This window comes from Diaphorina citri, unplaced genomic scaffold (assembly GCF_000475195.1).
Source record: "Diaphorina citri unplaced genomic scaffold, Diaci psyllid genome assembly version 1.1 scaffold58, whole genome shotgun sequence".
NCBI lineage: Eukaryota > Metazoa > Arthropoda > Insecta > Hemiptera > Psyllidae > Diaphorina > Diaphorina citri.
The window spans coordinates 21961-41251 of NW_007377495.1; the positions used below are offsets into that span (position 1 = coordinate 21961).

Genomic DNA, 19291 nt, shown 5'->3' on the forward strand with positions numbered 1-19291 from the left:
GTACTCGTACTGTCATCTATGTAAATCGCCCACCAACAGGAGCTCTAATGGTACCAGACCGCTTGTCCATAGCAAAGAGCAAAGGGAATCAAGTGGTGTACACTAAACTTCTTCTCCCATATACAAATGTGTAGCAGAAGTAAAGGAAATAAATCAAACGAGTCAAGCTTCTATTGAAATCCAGGAAAGTAAACAGTACTATCTCACCATTCTGACCTAAGAAACGGAAGCATGTCATTCTGTGCACGAGAATATTGGGAAGCAAGTCGGTGGGCTGAATACATGCGGTGTATGTTGATATCTTTAGGCCTGTCGCATATTGGAAGCGTTAGTTGCCTGAAAAACGAAACCCTTGAAAATGGATAGTCTCTATAATTTTTATAGGCTTGGTTTTCCAGGAAACTAGCTACTCAACGTAGCGCGTCTGCGAATCCAATGTAAGATGGGCCTATGCCTAAAAGTAAGTTGGTAGCTGGCCTACTATCTTGGTAGGTGACAAAATGACTAGTATCTTGTATGATATCCAAAGGAAGTCTTTCATTGAGGGATTTAGGAAGCTGCAGCTATCAAATCAGTAGACTGGAGTACATTCTTATAGGAAGCTGCATCTATTAAGTCAGTAGGCTAAAAATAAGTTGGTAGCTTTGTACCTATCTGGTAGCTTGGCCATTATCTATTATCTTGGTAGGTGACTTCCATGTTGTATGGTATCGTGTCGTGACTATACATGACACTTTGGCTCCTAGGTGCATCATGCATCATAGATAGTAAGGATACAAAAGGAAGACAAACTAGATAACCATCTCATAACACAAGGTCTAATGTATTCTGTATTGGACAGTAAAATATGTAGTTACAATAATAGAGATAAACATATTAACAATGGTTTTGATAGTACAGTCAAATATGTAGGTACAATAATAGAGATAAATATAATAATGGTTTTGATAGTACCTACTGTCCAATTATGCTTCATCATTGTCACGGTCTATATGAGTCTTAAACGATAGATTGGTCGATTTAAACCTTTTAATAAGACCTTTTTTAGCTTGAGCCTTTTTAAGCCTATCAGGGCTTCATCTAAGCCTTGGACAATTGAACGCGTCATTCATTGAAATATCTTAAGTTCGACACACCAACATGGCCATCGCTTTGTTTTGCTTCCCCTTTTCTGGATTCATTAAAACCTCTTGCTCTCCCTACTTTCATCCCTTTTTCCTCCATGATTCCGGCCATTAAAACCTAAAAATAAAAAATGGTGACAGGGTACCCCAAGTTTAGAATGGAAGAACTCTATTATTGGGCTCCTTCTCCTGATTTAGGCTGTTGGAATTCTATATTATAGTGTCGAGCTTCCCGATATAGAGTTCAATAATAGAGTGCCGGAACCCAGTCACCCGATTGGGCTGCCGGCACCTCAGTTTTTTTCTCAGTGTAGGAATAGTACACACTGTAACAGTATATTATGTTAACCATACATTACTCTGTGACGGGAAACACTTAAATACGATATACGACAATATCCAATACCACGAGAATAGAGAGAGGTTCCTCCAAACCAGTATGGATATATTGATCTTTGTAACGCATTTGACACTTTAGAAGTCAGTAAACAGTAATATGAACGTAAATATGGCCACTTGTATGTACAAGGAGCTTCGAAAGTTCAGAGTCTTCAAGTAAACTGGGGGCAATTCTAGAAAGAACGTCGCGTTTGAGGACACGGTTAGCCCCGTGGTAATGCGCTTACTTCCCATACAGGAGGTCCCGGCTTTGAATCCGACCATCGACAAAAATTTGTACTCATATTTCGATTGCAAATATTTCAACGGGCTAGATATTAGAGAGAACTTTTCTTAGCCGATTGTTATTTTGCTTGAACCTAGCAACCTCCAAGCTCTGTGGCCAAGTGAGGTATCACAAAATTACAAACAAAGAGAGGGCGGGTGGCCGGCCTCAAGGTGTGTCAAAAAAAAAAAAAAAACAAAACAAAAACAAAAACAAATAAAAAAAAGATCGAAAACTCGATCTCTCTTCAAAATTTCGATTAATCGATCTCGATTCAAGGGCAAAAGATCGATTCAAAAACCGATCGCCTGTCTTCCTTCTCTTTGCTTTCGAGTTTGGAGACGATAAACCTTTGCTTGTTACAATTCCCTCTATCAAACCTCTTGGGCGGAAAGGCGGAAAAGCTTTTTCTTCTTTGCTTTGGCATGTTCCCAAGGGGTCGGTATTTTTCGTTCAGCCTTTTTCAATCAACTCGGTCTCAGGAACCCTTGCTTTTTTTTAGCAAAGGGAAATTCAGGCTGGTATTCAAATTCTAATAATAGTAATAATGACATAAAATAACCTGTGCTTGCACATCTCATGTCGAATACCTAACTACCTGTTCTTATAAAGTTCGGGAATGTTGGGATGTTTTAATATGTCTCAAGTATGAAACTATTAACCTCGCCTAGCGATTACCTTCTTCTCAAAGCGCGTCCAACTTTTAACTCTGCATTACGATAGTAAATTACAATATTTATACTAACCATGAGTGTACAGAGTGCATTAAACATTAAACCAATGTAATTAAGCCATTAAACCCATTAATCCGGCCTCTCAATCACGATTAGATTAACCGTGCAACAGCTATGGAATGGAGTAACTGATAATATATGATGTACTGTGTAAGCGATATTACTGATATTTATGAAATTGATATTACTGGGTTATTATGACTAACAGGGCCGTATTTAGAGGGGCGAAGGAGCCCCGACCCCATTTTTGGGCTTTATTTTTGCTTCTTTACATTGGGCCAGACCCCGAAAACCTGGGCCATTCTTAACCACTCTCCTCAATAAAATCTTGGATACGGGTCTACACTGATAATGACACCACTGGTCGCTACTCGGTTAAAGTACTGGATTGTCCGGGGCTGAGTTAGAGATAGGGATCGATCTCCGATTTAATCGAAGGTCGATTTCTTTGTAAAAAATCGATCGGTTTTTGAATCGATCTTTAAGAGGGATAAAAAAAATCAAAGAAAAAAAAAATCCCCCGCCAAAAAAGCGAATTTCCCACCGAACACGTTCCCATCTGAAGATACATAGATGCATTTTTAATTTTTTTTTAATATGAGCATTGTGAGCGCGCAAATATTCAAAACTTGCATTTCGTTTTCGCAGGCTAATTGAATCAATCAATCGCAATTTGATTTTGTCTGTTGTATCTATTTCATGTTTTTGAGTTTTTCACACAAAAGTCACAAAACACAAGTGCGTGAAAGATCGAAGATCGATTTTCTTGAGATCGATTCTTTAGGTGAGATCGATCTGATGGATCGATTTTTAGCCTTCCGATTCGAATCGATTCAAAAGATCGATCTTTTACTCGAGATCGAACATCACTAGGCTGAGTGCACCCCGAACTCCAAGAAAATACTTCGACCCCGCCAGGTATTTAAAAGGGACCTTTTGGAAAAAGCGTGCAAGCATGCGAGTAGTGTGATACCCACTCGGGCACGGAGGTTGCTTTTACATACCGAGTATGAAGCTAAAACTTGGAGATATCTAGGTAATAAGTTTACTCTCGATATTGGTAATAATAATAATGGTAATAATTCTGGAATAAGAAACACTTCGTTATTGAAAATAATATCTTATCTTGTCCAGTTAGTGAAAATAATATGTACCACGATATGTCAGATGGCTGCTATACTGCTATAGTCAGATATAGTAATAATATCAAGTACAGATAGTCGATATAGTAATACCATCAAGTACATATTGAATGTACTTTAGCTAACACCTTGGCTAGTATCTGATACAAGAAGCTGGGCTAGCTGGTTGCTCGGTTCACACATAAAAGTTATGTGTGAACCGAGCAACCTGGTGTACAAAGCTAGCTGTTTGCTCGGTTCACACGTAACTTATTCCTGGTGTACAAACTTATACACCAGAATATCTTATACAGAATCAGGATGTCGACGGATGAACATACCAACCTTATGCCGCTTGGTATCAAATAAATTGAGTGATATTCAAAAACCATAACCTGACATTGGACATGAGACTCTGTCGCTCAGCATAAAACTTACACTCGTATTTATGAACAAGAATGATCGTTCTTAGATCAGTCTCAAGTCAAAATTGACCAATCAAATGCCTTGAGACTATGCTTGGCACGAACTTAAGAGCCAGCACTTTGTTCATAAATAAATATGGGTGTCAGACCTCTACGTTGCGTTGTTATGTCTTTTCTCCTGTATGGCGAAGAAATTTGAACCGTCACTAAAGATCTAAAGAAACCACCAGAAGCTGACGTAGGTATTCGAACTATGACTGTACAGGAGAATGGTGAAAATCTCGTGCAGAGAATGCGGAATGAACCAGACTTAGTAAATACCATAAAAAGGTAATCTTTCTTCCTATCTTTCACTAGATGACTGTTCACAAGGCTCAAATCAACAGGTTTAAAGATTCACATTAGGTACATACATATTATAATATCATATTATATATAATAATATGTACCTAATGTGAATCTTTAAACCTGTTGATTTGAGCCTTTGGGCCTTCTTGAGTTAAACCTCTCAATCGAGTTTGCAATAAATGTAAATGAAGTAGCAGTTATTGTTGGATTGTATGAGGTGAAGATGAGGATGACTTTGCTCAACATACATACATAGGTGTGCTGTGTATTGTTTTGTTAGTTTGTGCAGAACATGCAACACAAGGTAAACGCGCTACCAACCAAGCTAACTAGGCTGGCGAGAGTCTTCCAGAGGGAAAAATGCCTCCATTAATTATTTTCCTATAGGACAAGGAATGTTAAAAAGACGTCCTACCTACAAGACGTCAACATGGGCACTTTATAACAAACGTTACCTACCTATGTGAGATTGCGAGTGCTTTTGGCTTGGACATCAGCGTACCTTTTGTTTTTGGCTCCAGGCATATAAAGTGAAGACTGAAGTTTTTGCATTGTTCTAATTTTTCATTTTTTAATCATGCCCTGGAGGTGTTGCATTCATTCAAACAATAATGTGGCCTGTCTGGTTGAATGAAAAAGTTGAAGCACTTGTCTGTAAGCTCTTTTGCCAAGATTTAATTTATTTACTTAGGTAGGTAAATAGGTATACATCCCCAGGGCCGTATTTAGCTTCATTTTTCTCCTCTTCTGTACGTCAGACTCCGAAAAATTGGGATTTGACTAGCCCCGCTTGGGCTTTCGGAGGACCCCGCAAGGGGCTGTTTTATACGAAATCCTTTCTTTCGCTATAACTCTCGAATCTCGAATGGTTTGTCCAATTTTATTGAAACTTGACAAAAATGTTCATCACACGAAGGAAAAGTTCTCAATCTCATTTGATTTTGGGCGTCATATGGGGCTTTCCATTGCCCCAGAAAGGCGTCCGTTTTACGAAATCCTTTCTTCCGCTAATAACTCTCGAACGGTTAGTCTGATTTTGATGAAATTTGGCAAACACATTCAACACCGAATCACAAACATCCTACGTATTTCAGCGTGTTCACAACTTCACACATATGGTGACATGTGTTAACATATCGCCAAGTGGTCTCAGAAAACCATAATGTTCTTCGGTTTTTATAGGTTTAAAAGAAAGTGGTCTGTGTGCGATGTTTTTACTTTTTATTTCATTTATTTTTTATGTAGGTACATTATTTTATTACATTTTTTTTTTTTTGTACATTATTTTATTTATACCTACCTATCAGATAGGTTACCTATCTATTACGTTTTTTTTATGATCCCATCGCGTGTGACGGTGTGATAAATATCAATACCTATCATTTCAATCGAAACATTTGGTTGCCACATGCTTAGGTGTAAAACGTGGTGTTAAAACCGATGTTTTTCTTTTTTCAAGAAGAAGAAGAAGAAGAGAGAGAGAGAGAGAGAGAGAGAGAGAGAGAGAGAGAGAGAGAGGAAGAAGAGAGAGAGAAGAAGAAAAAAATGTGTAAAATGTCAAATTTGGAATCTTTGGGTGTCCAATGTTAAACCTGATGATCAGAGATATTCATAATCATAATGTAGGTACACTTATGAACAAAAATTTGGACCGATTGCAATACTTTCTCATTACTATAGTATAGCTTTGATATAACTGTATTCTGTAATAATAGAAAGTGAAAATATCGGTCCAAGATTAACGCTAGACCTTTCCAAGTACACTCAGTTTATTGAAACACCAATCACCAATGTATTGGCTTTTTACTTTCCTTATCCTATAGGAAGGAAAGTAATGTAATTTTAAGAGGTTTGATAGAGGGAACTGAGAAATATAGAGCTACCTTCTCCGATAGAAGAGGCAACCTATGAATGAATGAATGAATAAGAACTTTGACTCTGCTGATACTCGTATTAATTGTTGGGAATCGAACACGGGACTTTCTGAGCAGACTGTATTTGCAACCAGACAACGCATTACTCTTTTCTAACTGCAATCCAATACAACCCGTGTGAGATGGAAATTAAGATACATATGGTACCCAATATAGGTATCGGTCCTTGTCAAACAACAGTGCCTATTATATTCACAATTCCTTCCCAAGTGGTTGGGTTGAAAGAGCTTAAAAAAAAAAATCTGGTGTGTGAGTTGAAAAATCTCACTCGAGTCCCATCACTAGCCTGCACTCCATAGAAAACTTAGTAAAAGTTATGGTCTTCTCCATATGTTTAGGAATTTCGGCCATTACAGAGCGTCTCTGCAACACCGCAATAAGCTGGGATCTTGGCGATGGCGGGCGACTCTTTCAGTCTTTCCCACAGTAATTATAACTTCTCGCATAGCTTTCGTAATAATTATAACTTATCAGCTTTCGCCTCAACATGCCTTCGGGGTCAGCATAACCCAATCACCCTTGGTCTAGTTACACCACATACGTTACCTATCCAGTTTCCAGCACTCGGAGATCATTTCAGATAGAAGAGCGCGTTTGAATTCCACGTGAAATTTCAAGATTTCTTATCTCGGTTTCTGCGTTTCGCAGATTTGCAGCGCTGAGATAAGGATCTAAGATTTTGCCTGGGTACGGAATTTGCTAACTCTCTACACCTTCTCGCGAGACGTGTTCTGCATACTTAGGCGGGGAGCTCACGGGTAAGAATTGGTTTTAAAGAATTTCATGTAGATCTACTCTAGGATATTTAGGCCTGCCACTGGCCACTGTCGTAGTCAATCTTCTGAAAACGAGATACTATGTCGAGTAGGTATACCTGTCTTCCTTCTCTCTTTGCTTTCGGGACGATAAGACCTTAGCAGTTACAGTTCCCTCCATCAGACCTCTTAAAAAAAAGGTCAAGTAGATTGAAACACATAACAGGCCTTCAGGCACACTCCATTTGTCAAGGGTCTAGGCCAGGCATGTCAAACTCAAAATGTATAGAGGGCCATTTTTGATATTTGTTGAACATTGGCGGGCCGCAGGTATTCCCCCCCCCAACCTATCTTCCTCTCTCTCTCTCTCCCTCTCTCTCCCTCTCTTTTCCTCTGATATTCCTTCTCTTTTTATTCCTCTTCTATCCAACCATCCTCTCATCAATTTTCGTACATTTTTCTCCTTTCTTTCTCTGCCAATCTTTCTCTCTATGCCCTTTTGGGTTGCATTCCCTTTGTGTTCTCTCTTTCTTTGTCCTTTCCTCTCTTTTTCTCTGATACTCTCTTTTTTTTAGTCCTCTTCCATCCAATCAGCCCCTACCTTTCCGTTAGATTTCCCTCCTTTATTTTGGGTCAGTCTTTCTCTACCCTTTATGTTGCATTCCATCTTTTTCCCTCTTTCCCTATCCCTCTATTTCTCTTTCTCGCCTCCCGTTTCTTTCCCTTCTTCCTCATTTTCTTCCTATTAGGGTACAAGAACACTTTTCGGGTGAAATTTTCCTTTTCTTTAAGCCATTACCTACTTATTATTTTCGTACTTAAAACAATATAAATGACTAGCCATTAAAGGAAAGACGAAAAAAAATCTCAACCCTCACAAATGGATCTCCCTGCGTTTCCTTCCTTCCTTTCCCTTTTCTTCTTATTTCCCTTTCTCTTTCCTTGTTTCTTTTCTCCTCTCATTTGTTTTTCGTAAAAAAAAAAATCTCGAGAAAAATTATTCTAGAAAAATTACCAAACCAAAAGAAATGTAAGGCAGAGAAGGAAAAACGAAAGAGGGAGGGAGGAGAAGGAGGAGGAGGAAAAGGAGAGGGGAACCAAACTAATGAGTCGATTAGAAAATACAATTTTATTTGCTTTAACCCGTTCATCACTTTCTCCCTGATTAACTTAACCCATTTTGTCTTTTTGTTGAGGTTTAATTGGACCTAAAAGGAATTAATTCCTTCATCCATCTTCATCCAGGACCTTATTTAGGGCCAGCCCCCTTCCCCTTCAGGCTTTTTCTTTTGCTCTTAAAGTATTGACCTACTGTTCGGATTCTTGCCAACCCCCCCCCTTGCTGAAATCCTGGGAACGGTCCTGACTCCATCCTGCGGACTAAGTACGACAGGCATGTCAAACTCAAAATGTATAGAGGGCCATTTTTGATATTTGTTGAACATTGGCGGGCCGCAGGTATTCCCCCAAGGTTCGTTCTCGAAGAACCTTTTTCCTATCCTGTCCACTTTCTCTTCAATTCCAATATACACCTCCAAACAGGTACCAACTATAGGTACCTACTGCTTATGTCTAAATTCAAATACCAAAGGTTTTTTTCTAGAAAAAACCTTCTTCCACTCCACTTTTTTTTTAATCCTGAAGGAAAATAAGAGACACATATGGTAGTTTTCGTAAGTATTTTCTTAGGAAGCAAAAAAATGTAAGACTCTTTCCACCTCCAAACAGGTACCAAGTATAGGTACCTACTGCTTAGGTCTAAATTTAAATACCAAAGGTTTGTTCTAGAAAAAACCTAGATAAACCTTCTTCCACTCCACTTTTTTTAATCCTGAAGGAAAATAAGAGACACATATGGTAGTTTTCGTAAGTACTTTCTTAGGAAGAAAAAAAAAATGTAAGACTCTTTCTTTCTTTCTTTCAGTCCCTCTCTCTCTCTCTTTCTCTTTTGAGAAAGGAAACGTATAAAGTTGAAGAGAGCAGGATATTTCTCTTACCTAATGAACCTCTCTCTTTCTCCCCCCCCCTACCTCCCTCGCATTCCTATATTTTCTCCTTCCTTTTTACTCCCTTTTTTGTCCTTCTTTTTTCCTATTTCTCTTCCCATTTATCCGACTTTCTCCTACCAGTAAACTCCCAATATACACTTTTTTGTTCCTTTCCTGCCTTTTCTTCAACTCTCTCTTTTTCTCTTTCTGCCTCTCTATCTCTCTCTCTCTCTTCTTTCTCGTTATAATGGGCTGGGAGAGATTGTGTTTCTTTCCTTCTTTCAAAAAGAAAAAAAAAAAAAAATAGTGCTGGGGATATTTCCCGTAATGACCATCGTATTCTTCTTATCCTTGTTTCTCTTCTTCTTCTTCTTCTTCTTTTTTTTTTCTTGGTCCTTCTTATTTTCCTCTTCCCTTCTACGTCCTCTTGTCTCTTCTCTTCCTTTTCCAACTCCTCTTTCCCCCAGTTGATTCTTTCTCTTTTTCTTTCCTAAGATTTTCCTGTCTCTCATACTCTCATTTTTCTTCTTCTTCTTCTTCTTCGGAACCTCGTCCATCTCTTTCTCTTTCTCGTAATCCCGTATTTTTTTTCTTGGATTTTTGCCTCTTCTTTCCTACTTCTTTCTTTCTCTTCAGAATTATCTCTCCCTCTCTCGTTTTGCATCAATCGACTATACCCTACATCAAATTTCCAGCTACAGCTATAGGTATTTACAAATAGTACGAACTTGGATAAATAAGAACCTTTCTTAGATTCTTATAAAACCTCTTATCCTCCACTCGATGGGGATTCTCTCTCTCTCTCTCCCTCCGACCATCCCTTTCTTTCTTTAAGGACTTGGTCTCAAGTACCTATGGGTTCTTTCTATTCTACACTTCATGGCTTGGAGCTTGGAGTTGACTTTAGGAGGATCAGGGACCATAATATAAATGGAGCCAAACTGAACAGACTTGGAAAATGTCAATCACGATTTTTGAAAAAAAGTGCCTTTGTCTTGGGATGAATGCATTATTAAAAGGATTGAAGATACATGAATGCTGTATATGTACTAAAAATATAGATTTAACAAAGGCAATACAAATTATGCATAATATTTACGCAGCTTTTTTTTCCTTGTTATTTTACTTACTAATCATTTCTCACTAACAATTAAGTACTTTTACACTTTACTAATTCTAGATTCTGAGTGTCTTTAATTCCTCTCTTCACCTTCCTCTTCCTTCCCACCTCCTTCTCCTCAATCCTTATTCATCTGCACCTCTCTTTCTCTCTATCTCCCTCCATTCTCTCTCTCTCTCCTTCTACCCTTCTATCCTTCCCTAACCGTTAATTTCTTACGTTTATTACGTTTTCAAAACAGTTTGCATAAGTACCTACCCTTTTTAATACGCTAATAATATTAATTCAAGCCATTACTGTATAATTCCTTGAGCTCCAATCTTGGAGCATTTTTATTCAATTTCAGATCTCATTATACATATTCAGATTGTAAGAAAGCTATTACATGGACAGTTGTTTTAAACTATAAGTACAAGTATAGGTACAACACCTACATAAAAACTGTAGTAATAGAAAGTAATAACTGGATAAGACAGTTAACGGATGTATTCTAATTAAAATCTTGTTAACTTCGTTCAGGAAAAACTGGAGGAAAGTTTATAATGAGCATTTCTAAACAAGCTCTTCCTGCTCTTTACTTCGGAAGCTTACTCGGAATAATTATAAGACGTCCTCGTATTATACATATTCAGATTGTAAGAAAGCTATTACATGGACAGTTGTTTTAAATTTAAACAATCCAAGTATAGGTACAACACCTACATAAAAACTGTAGTAATAGAAAGTAATAACTGGATTAGACAGTTAACGGATGTATTCTAATTGAAATCTTGTTAACTTCGTTCAGGAAAAACTAGAGGAAAGTTTATAATGAGCATTTCTAAACAAGCTCTTCCTGCTCTTTACTTCGGAAGCTTACTCGGAATAATTATAAGACGTCCTCGATTTGATTCCCTTGAGTGACAGGAATATTGTGTTTCTTCAATGAGGGCAAAGATTTTTTTCTGTTTCTTTTGTTTGGGGTACAGGCCACCACCAAATTTCTTTTTAAAAAAAAGTCCTCTACAAGTGTGAAATGTTTTTCGCTCTGCATTTGACCTCTTAATTGCACATAACTCTTCACAAAGTCGTATGGTTAAGACTTGCAGAATACAGATTGGTAGAATATTTTGAAGAGTAGGGGAATTAGGTACCAATGGGGAATTAGGAACCATCAAATAAGTTCTATGCACCATATCAACTAAAATACTGAAATCATGAACTTGGGTAGTAGATAATGATATTATTAATGCACAGGTATGTAGATCTATTTATGCAAATGTATCTACATTTATGCAAAGAGTATCCATATTTAGAGACAAATATGGACATGAATGGATTATTTAGCCCTCAGTAAATTTCAATGGAGTCGTAACTCAATTATCATTATTATTGCTATGATTATTTAATTAATTTTGAATTCTGTTGAGTTCTGGCGTTTCGAATTAAACCTGTACATAAATACAGGGTGGCCCCAAAGCAAGATAAAGCTACCTTATCCTTGGGGTCATAATACCTATTTATAAAAGTAAAAAAAAAAAAAAAACGGTCGAGGAAACCACCTATAACAATGGAGTTCTTATCGTCCCGGAATCAAAGACAGAGGAAAATCTGTTTAGTATAAAGTTTGCCTCGGATGGGAATCGAACCCGTGACCTAGCGCTTACGTAAACACAATCTGAGATCCCCTGTACAAGTTTAATATACTCCATGGAACACTAAAGAGAGACAATAATTTTATTATTATCCATTTCCATTTCACGTCTCTCTTTCTCTCTCTCTCTCTACCTCTTTCTCTTTCTCCTATCCTTTGCCCTTCCTGGCTATCCTCCCTCTTTCTTCTCTTCTCTTCCACTCTCTTTCTCACTCTATCTCTCTCTTCCCTTTTCTAATTGTCTTCCTCTCTCTCTCTCATCCACCGTGCCTTTCAAATTTGACTGAATTTGAATAAAATTAAATTAATGTCACAGTACTTTTAGTTGAGGGATGGTTAGGGAGAACACAAAATAATAATAAGGGTAATCATATTAGTGTCTTGTATTAGCTTTGTGTAAAACTACATTAATAGCTTACAATTTTATTACAAGTCACTAAATACGCGTACTTCTGTACAGACGAGACGTGGATATTTAGATTTCGACTTACTCGGGATCTTGGGAATCTTACTTTCTCTTTCTCTCTCTCTCTCTCTTTCTCCATTTTCTCTTTAAAAGAAAGGGTAAATGCGGAAATAGTAATAATAATCAAATACCTATGTATATGTACCTACAGTCCTACATAAATGAAAAAATAAAGATTTGCAAACTTCTGAAAGTTTGTAAAAACTGCCAAGCAAGAAGAAAAGTGTGTCAAGTAACTTTTTATAAAACTATTTTCATAGTTTCTTTTTTACTTCGCACTAGATGCTCAAAAAAAAAAAAAAAAAAAAAAAAAAAAAAAAAAAATTTTTTTTTTAAAATTTTTCAAAAAATTCATAAAAATTCAATTTATATTTCGTTTTTTATGACTGCCCATAAAAAGAATTGCAACTTTTTTACGATACGTTATGCACTTTAATATTATGATGCTTTAAAATGGAGAGAGGAGAGAGAGAGAGAAGAGAGAGGAGGAGGAGGAGAGAGGGTGAGATTTAAGGCTAAATCACAATTAAAATTAATTTCTGTATGAATTTTGAAACAATTGGATGAAATAGGGAATAGAAACAGGTTACAAAATATGTATATCTACAAGTATGTATGTAGTAATTCCATTCAATACAATATGTATAATTTACTCACGATTATTCTTCTCTTTCATTTTCCAGGGAGAAATCTCACAAAGTACGTTGTCACAATAGCTTCCACTTCAACCTATCATTCTACATAATAATACATAGGTAAGTAATTGTCATATTAGACTCTAATAATATTAGAGCCATCGCCCCATTATTGTAGGAGAAAAACGAACCCCTCTGTAAAATTTGTGGGACTCGGATCGAAATCTCAAAGTATTTTTGAGGGTTTTCTTGAACTATGGGTTTTTGGTAGAGGCCGAACCGTACATTTCTCAAGGTCCGGGCCGTGGATACTTTTGGTCTCTTCATTTACATTTATCCTAACCTCTCCTTTTTCCCCTTTCCTATTACATCGTTAGTTTCAACACTTTACACCCCCATCTCATCCAGTCAACCCTCTTCACCCCTTCATTTACACCTCCACTTTTCCATTTCGTCCATTCTAACCCCTCTGCACCTTTATGTACCTACTCCACTTTACACCTCCACAAAACCATCTCCTCCATTCTATTCCTCTCCTCCTCTTCACCTTCATGTAAACAACTTTACACCCTTCCATCTCATCCCCCCCCCTTCTATATCATTTTACACCTCCACACCTCTCACCACCTCTACAAATATGTTGGCATGATAAATGACTTACATCTGTATGAAGTTGACACTCTTTCGCAAACTGGAGCCAAAATGTGCCATATGCAAGTGTTGGACATCTAGAGCTCTCTATTAAATACAGTGAAGTACACCTTAGGTAGCTCTCTAATTAATACAGTGGAGTACATCTAGACTTCTCTATAAAATACAGTGGAGTACATCTAGAATTCTCTATTAAATACAGTGGAGTACATTCTCAGCTCTCTATTACTTTACAGTTTACAGAGTAAGGTTTACAGGTTGCGATAGTCTCTGTTGCAGAGGAACAGGTCTAGCTAGCAAGAGGTCCGGGTTCGATGGGCCGGATTCAAATAGTTTAATCTCAAACCTGAAAGTGTGAGTAGTCAGTAGGTACCCTTAACTGTTCGATTTCATAATTGGATGCTGTTTACCTAAAGAGGAATAATTTCACTTCTTTTGTACATTGTGGTGATTTTGTAGTAACCTATCTCAGGTAAGGCAATTTCAAATTCAGGACGAAATCTCGCTTGAGAGATATAAAGTGAAATAATAGAAGGTAAAAATAGAGGAGATGTTAAGACAGAGACAGAGAAGGAGAGAAAAAGAAAGGTGCAGATAGAGAAGGCAATATTAAAGAGAGAGAGAGAGAGAGAGAGAGAGAGAGAAAGAGAAAGAGAGAGAGAGGGAAGCTTTTTAGATTGATCAATGGCATTCGATATACATAGTTGATGTGAACGTTGTATTGATTCTGTCTCTCTCATAAATTATTCACCGTCTCACTTTATCACCTTCTTCCTTTTCCCAGATTTTCAGAGAGAGAGATTCTTCATTCCTGAAAAGAGCTTTGAGATAGGAAACAGATCTGATGAGGGATGGGAGAGAGAGAGAACGAAAGTGATAACTCTTCAAAAAGGTTTTAAAGTTTCAATTGAATCAGAACCTCTGCTTGAATCAATGAAAACGTCAAAATAAACTTAAGACTATGGAAACCATGTACAATTGTACATAGGTACCTATAGCTTATAGGTAGGTAATACTCAAATTATTTCTATGTAGGTATTGAAACCTCTGATCAAAGATAAAAAATGGACACCTATACTGAGAAAAAAAAGCAAATCAATGCCATAATACCGTCAGAAACACACTAGGACGTAAAATAATAATGAAAAAAAAAAAAAAAAAGTTTAGGGGAAGGAGGAGGAAAAATTCAATCATGAACGCCAGAAATTTAAAGGGGGGAAAAGCATACAACACTATGATAAAAAATATTTTTCATGTCGTAATCAAGCCAAAGGTTTAACCCTTTTATGTCACCAGATTTACGGGCGGTTAACGATTGTAAATTTACGAGCTAGTAAGGGGTGGTTAACCCTTGACTGCGGGGGGCTAAACTCTTAAAAGCCAAAGGCTCACTTTATCTTCAGATGGTAATAAAATTGGTGACTAGTGGATTATAAAAATATTGGTTTAATATGTATACTACTTCAAGGGTGTTTGCGTTCAGGTGTCTTAAGATAGATTTTTTTGACAGTTTATCTACCTGAAAACTAGAAAATCAGCATTTTACACCCTCGTATTCCAACTAAAATCTTCGATTTCTCATGAGCTTTCTAGCTTGGACTTGAACCAGAAGAAAAATGCTAACCCCTACTATACTGCACCTTCTTTGCCTCATTGCCTTAATTTTAAAATTAGATTTTTTTAATTATTTTATACCTTGGAATAGGTAGGTATATATCTACCTTGCTTGAGATCAGCGAATTTTAAATTATGATGAAACTCTCACACTTGTAATAAAAAAACTTGTGAGGTATAAATAATATTATGTAGGTACCTAACCTATCTAAGGTATATTATTACCCAAGTTATATTCGAATAAAAGGTTAAAAGAACGCTGCTGTTGGGATTTGGGAGGGAGCTTCTGGAATCATTTTCATAGTTCAAACAACATAATACACACACAGCATAGTTGATATAACATAATATAATGCTTCCAGCTATTATAAATCTTCCCCTGCGCTCTACATGAGTAAAAATTAATGTTCAAAAAATATGAGCGGAAAAAAATCCTGGCAGAACTCAGAGATAATGTGCTCATATTTAGCCATGTTCCCCCCCCCCCCCCCCCCCCCCCGACACAAAAACTCCCCACAAAATCCTCATTTTCTGAGGGGTGAGCATTTTTTATTTGTACAATATTTAAATGTGTGTAAGCTTGCTAACCAAAAGAAATTTATGAGGTATGATTCAGTGAGCTTTTCTCTAAAGTGAGAATTCTAGGTAATTATTATCTACCTACGTATAACATAGTACCTACCTACTTATTTATTCTACAGTAAAAGATTGAACGAATACATATATTGCTCTAACCCCCCCCCATTCTTATCAAATCCCATGCAATCTTTATAAACTACACATTTTTCCACTTAAAAAGTTCAAACTATAAAAGAAAATAAGAACCTTGTGTTCACCTCTACCGACCTATCATTATTCAACATTCTAGAAAAGTCCTTCAATGTGTAGAAAAAAAAAAGAAAGCTTGTCCCTTTCCCTTTTCCCTCGTGTGGGGATATACATCCTCTTGCCAAAGTTGAAGAACTTCACTTGAAATTGAGCTATCGACTCCTTTTATGAGTTGAGGAGCTAGTGTAAGGTATTTTATCTCCATCAGTTTACTATATTGTGCAAAATAAAGCTACATTATGTAATATGTATCTAAACTACCAGTAGGTACATGCATAGTGTTGTAGTTAAAAAGTAATCCTAGTTCTGCCTTTCCATCTTGTTAACTTTATGTAAAAAAAAGGGCTAAAAAACTTGGATTTTCCCCTCTAAATTTATGAATCATGATATTAGGTATACAGTGTGTATCATTATCAATAACTTGACTCAATAATGGGTATCTTCAAAAAAAAAAAAAAAAAAAAAAAAAAAAAAAAAAATTTGGGTTCCCCTATAAAAATTAACCAAAAACTGTCGTAGATTAAACAAAAAAAATTCTGTAGGTTGTTAAAAAAAGCAAAAAAAAAAAAAAAAAATTGACCCACCCTAAAGGTAAACTGAACCCATGTTTACAGGTTTGGCGATTGAATCCCTATCAAAAAAAAAAAAACGACAAAGTATACCCTGTATAGGTCAAGTGCCTTGTTGAAAACTAGGATTATTAGAAGTCAAGAAAAACTACTCCCTACTTGTACCTAGTACCTACCTTGTTATGCTTTAGCTTTCTTCTTCCTATAGGAACTAGGAACATAATTACATAATGTATGAGAAACCTAAGTTACCTAAGTACCTATAACCTACCTCCTTATTCTTATATATATATAAAAAAAATTCCATTTATATCTATGGAATTTTTGTAAAGCAACAAAATATATTATCGAATTTTGCAGCTGTACCTACAAGAAATTTTAGTTTACATAACGTATTCTCATTATATTAGAAAGATTTGCTTCAAGTAGGTACACACCAATTTACTTGATAAATCACAAAATTTTGTTAGCATATCTGGGTACATAATACGTAGGTATCAGTTAGGTATACGTAGTTTCTATAAGTTTTCTCCTAGGTACTTTTTTTGAGATAAAAGGAACTGTGCATTGCATGTTACATGTAACAACAGAAGTATTAATACAACAAAAGTGAAGAGAGAAGGACAATATAGGAGAAAGCCAGTCGTTCCAAGAACGGAATAGAACCCAGGACCTATTAGTATTAGCTCTTACAAGGCAGACGCACTACCTACTTTCCAAGATAACTAGGTAGGCTGGCTAATACAAGTACATTTTCCACTGAGCTTTGATACAATTTGTATGAACGCCGTATAACTATTTGAGTATGCAATGTGCAATGAAAAAATATATTAGTGGAGATGTCGGATTTTCTGGTTTACTTTTTGTTAAATCTTTTCTCCAAACGTTCTTCATTCTGTAATCATGGCCCGTCTTTGTTCCTGATGAAATCAAAACCAACGAAATTATTCAAATGAATAGCTAATTTTAGAGTAGATATTCGTACCTACTGCTCAAATATGAGGAAATTGTAGAGTACAAAATTACAAATACGAGGAAAGTCTATTCATGCGGAACTATCGCAGATTGGAGTACAAACATCAAAATTACATGAGACACTAATAACAGTAATAAATACATACAATACAAATACACTATGTGATAGCAAGATGAAATACACATAAGAAATACGCAAATACATCAAAGGAACCAATTTAGAGAAATAAGAAAGAGAGAGGAGGGGAAGAGACAGAGAGGGAGAAAGAGAGAGAGAGAGAGAGAGAGAGAGAGAGAGAGAGAGAGAGAGAGAGAGAGAGAGAGAGAGAGAGTTTTTTTTCCCCGCCACATATCACCGAGTACGTGATGATGCGACGAGAGAGAAATTTCACGAGAGATCCTCTCCTGACGGGGCCGTTTTGAAGGGGGCTCATACGGCCCCTTTTTTCCCCCGGGGTCGGCCTCTTCGAGGGGGTGGGGGGCGAAGCCAGCAATAGGTATCCCCCCCTAAAAAAATAAAAAAATAAATAAAAAATACGAGTACCTACACGGAGAAAATAAGGAAAGTAAAAATAACTGATAGGGTGTCACAAGTTTTAGGAGGCTTAGGATGGAAGGGCCATTTCCCCTGATTTAGAGGGCATACATTCGAGTTCCGGAATTCCGTCACTCGATTGGCCATCCGACACCCTAAGTTTTGTTTTTTTCTCAGTGTTGCTAGGTAGGTACCACATTGCTGAAGCCCCCAACCCTTTAGCATGCCACCGGCCCTGCCTCCTGAAGTATGTCATTTTGAAATACTTGTGCCTCTACCTCAGGCTCTTTTACTTTTGTTTGCGAATAAAATTACTCCTATTTAGAAACATTAACATGGTACATGGTTAACATACTCGAATTCCCCTAAGAAAGAAAAAAAGCTTTTGATCTGATGTATTTACTATTGTACCTTTTAAAGCCTCAGAGAATAAAGGGACTTTTCAGTCCTATGCTGGCAGTAAGTTGTAAACAAAGTATACGATTCTATTATTATACTCTACTTTTCCGTCACAATAATGAAATGCCAATACAGAATCCAAGGGGGAACAAAATATGATAATGATGAATATGATAACAGAATATACAAAGTAAGATCAAACGGATGAACGAGCAAAGAAAACAAACACATGAGAAATAGAGAAAAGCATTGGAAGCAACAGCTGCTCTCATTCTTGAGCATATGGCTGAAGATATAGATCATAGTAGGTAATATCCACAAAGAATAAAAAATATCACAAAATAAATATCATGGCTGGAAAGATAAAAGGGGAAGAGGGAAATGAAATAAAGCGACTATTCTTGAGCATATGGCTGAAGATATAGATCATAGTAATATCCACAAAGAATAAAAAATATCACAAAATAAATATCATGGCTGGAAAGATAAAAGGGGAAGAGGGAAATGAAATAAAGCGACGAGAACCACAGTGAACCGAACAATGAAAATGAAATGAACGCAAGAATGTAAGAGCCAGACAATGAGAACTATGGAATTGAAATAGAGAAGAGAGAATGAGAGAGAGAGAGAGGGAGAGAAATAGAAAGTAAAAGAGAGGAAAAAAGAAATTCACAACGAGCACAAAATGTTCATTTTTATGTCCACTAAACAAACATTCAACAAGCTGCTATGAGAAATAGAGAAGGAGAAAATGGAGAGAAAGGGAGAGGAAG

General features: G+C 36.8%; 1 long non-coding RNA gene across 1 annotated transcript in view; it reads left to right on the forward strand.

Annotated features, from left to right (window-relative positions):
• The first annotated feature begins 12992 nt into the window (after positions 1-12992).
• Positions 12993-19291, forward strand: part of LOC113470938 — a 44643-nt gene continuing 38344 nt past the window's right edge. Inside the window, exon 1 of the long non-coding RNA XR_003393822.1 lies at positions 12993-13067. This is a non-coding gene — a long non-coding RNA (uncharacterized LOC113470938). The remainder of the gene's footprint in view (positions 13068-19291) is intronic.